The sequence below is a fragment of the Euphorbia lathyris genome, chromosome 6, assembly GCF_963576675.1.
Source record: "Euphorbia lathyris chromosome 6, ddEupLath1.1, whole genome shotgun sequence".
NCBI classification, from domain to species: domain Eukaryota; kingdom Viridiplantae; phylum Streptophyta; class Magnoliopsida; order Malpighiales; family Euphorbiaceae; genus Euphorbia; species Euphorbia lathyris.
In genome coordinates this window covers 32,834,729-32,837,123 of record NC_088915.1, presented here as the reverse complement: position 1 = coordinate 32,837,123, position 2,395 = coordinate 32,834,729, and positions in this window count along the sequence as shown.

The window sequence follows — 2,395 nt, the reverse complement described above, 5'->3', positions numbered from 1 at the left end:
ACTGATTTTCGGTGCAGAAAACTTCTGGAGGTTCTGCTGGCATGCTGCCCACGAGCAGGCCTGCTGACATATTCTGCCGGGACCACAACTGGGCCTCTAGCCAATTCTTCCAAATCAAAAATATTTCCCCGCACAACCTTTGTTCCATAGGCTCTAATTGACAAAACAATTAACCCACAAAATTTCAAACCAATTGGACTTGTATCGCTCCCGTAATGGGCGAGTGGTAAATGGAACATTTGAACGTCTAGTCCCCATGTCTTTGTCCAAAATGCGCACTAAATTCATGAACGCAACAGGCATAATCTGGATCGAAAAACTCCATGCCAAGAACCATTGGGATGTCATTCATTATAACGATGGAAAACTTTGTATAGCATGTCCACGTGCCAAGCTTAATGGGAACGCTTTCTGCCACACCGTGAATTGGCCTTGCCTCTGAATTCACCGCTTTCAGCCAACACGACTCCTTGTAGGTCTCAATGCCCAGTTTCTGTGCCTCCTTCATATCGAGAAAAATGTGGGTTGCTCCCGTGTCCAAAGTTGCTTTTGCAACCCACTGACCCACTATTACCTTGACAATCATATGACCCTTGCACTCTGGCTTCTGCGGCATATCTAATTTCTTGATAACATTTAGGAGCTGGAGCGACCCCATGTGCTGCTCCTTCTCCGGTTCTAATTCTCATACTTGCTCATCGATCTCGTGGACTAGTCAAACAACCTGCTGTTTTTCTTCGAACATTCTCTAGCCCGGTGAGGCCCCTCACAAAAGCAACACGTCATCTGCTGTTGTACATTATGCACTTTCGTCCCCTTGGGTGGTTGCGACTCTCTAGGCTTATAATTAGTGGGATTTGAAAATTTAGCAGCCTTGTCTCCCCCGCTTATGCTACTTGTTTGCTTTTCCTGATCGGTTGTATGTCTCTCTAACCTGTCAAACTCCGCCATCAAATCGGAAATAGCAATAGCCGAGGAAAGATCTTTGGCAATCCTCCTCTGAACTTCCAATCTTGCATACTGTTGTAGCCCGTCGATGAACAAATAGTAGGATTCATCACGCGGATAACTCGATAATTCTAGCAAAATCTCAAAAAACTATTTCATATATTCTCACAAACTGCCCTACTATCTCATGTGCCTCAATCTGATCCGCTTTTCTAGCTCTCCCGAATCAAGATAAAATTGATCTTTCAGTGCGGTTTTGAAATGCTCCTAGGAAATTATCAAACATATTCCTCGCTAGATTACTACTTCTTTCATGCACCACCAAATCATGCCAGCATCGTCCAAATAAAGGGTCACTGTGTCAATTACCCTATTTTCGTTGACACCCAACGCCTTAAAATACTTTTCGAGGCTCCAAAGAAAATGGTCGATGTCCTTGGATTTTCTGGAACCATCGTAGGCCTTTGGCTTCAGAATCTCTAGTCTATGCTAACCAAAGGCGATTGAAGTAGGTGCTGCCCCATTTGCAATTTCTCTTATGCGAAAGGCTGCATTTTCCTTGGTCCCAAGTTTAGCTTCTACATTGACTATACTTCCGCAAGAGCTCTCTCTAGCTCCATCATAGGAGCAGAAATTTCTTCCTAGAAGGTGGCTTCCAACATCTCATCTCGGTCTCTCCCATTAGCGGTAACCCGGTTCAAAGATGACAACTATTCACCCTGGAACCCGTCTCCCGGAAGTTCCTTTAGATGGTTGTCTAATTCTTCAAACTTCTCAAGGCTCTCGACTACGGTAAGTTCACACTTCGCCAGCCTACCATCGGACTCGACCAGAAACATCTCTTGACTTGGATCGGCCCCGTCTGACCTTCTTTTGGTTTGCTTGAACTGTAGTCATGACCTCATCACTTGATCATGCCGTTGTGAAAATCTATCGGAAATTCGTTAGCAATCCGTCGCTAACTTCAAGTCTTTGATTCTCACGATCACTGAATCCCATGTGGCACTAGAAGTTCTGCTCGGAATGCTAGTTAGCCTCAACTCAATCTTTCTCGAATGAAGGAACCTAGCAAGAAAGAAACGTAGCAGAATAGAATGAATATTGTATTGCAATGGAAGACTTAAGAACATTACACAATGTGTTTTGAGAACAGTCAATTTATATCTCTTATTGATAAAAAGAATGCTCTATATACAATTTACAAGTGAAAGGTTTGTTGGAACACACAACCTCACTACCTTTGCCTACTTGCTTACTTGGTTAGTGAAATAAAATGCATAACCTCTATTTATAAACTACTTGGCTAGAAATCAAAGTTTAGGATCAAAAGAATCAAAGAGGTGTGATTTCCTCTAGAAATCTGCCCATACCATACAAAAACACATGACTTGAGACACACCCATATGGTCCCAAGTCAATGTTCAAAGTCTAACTCTTCTATAGTTGA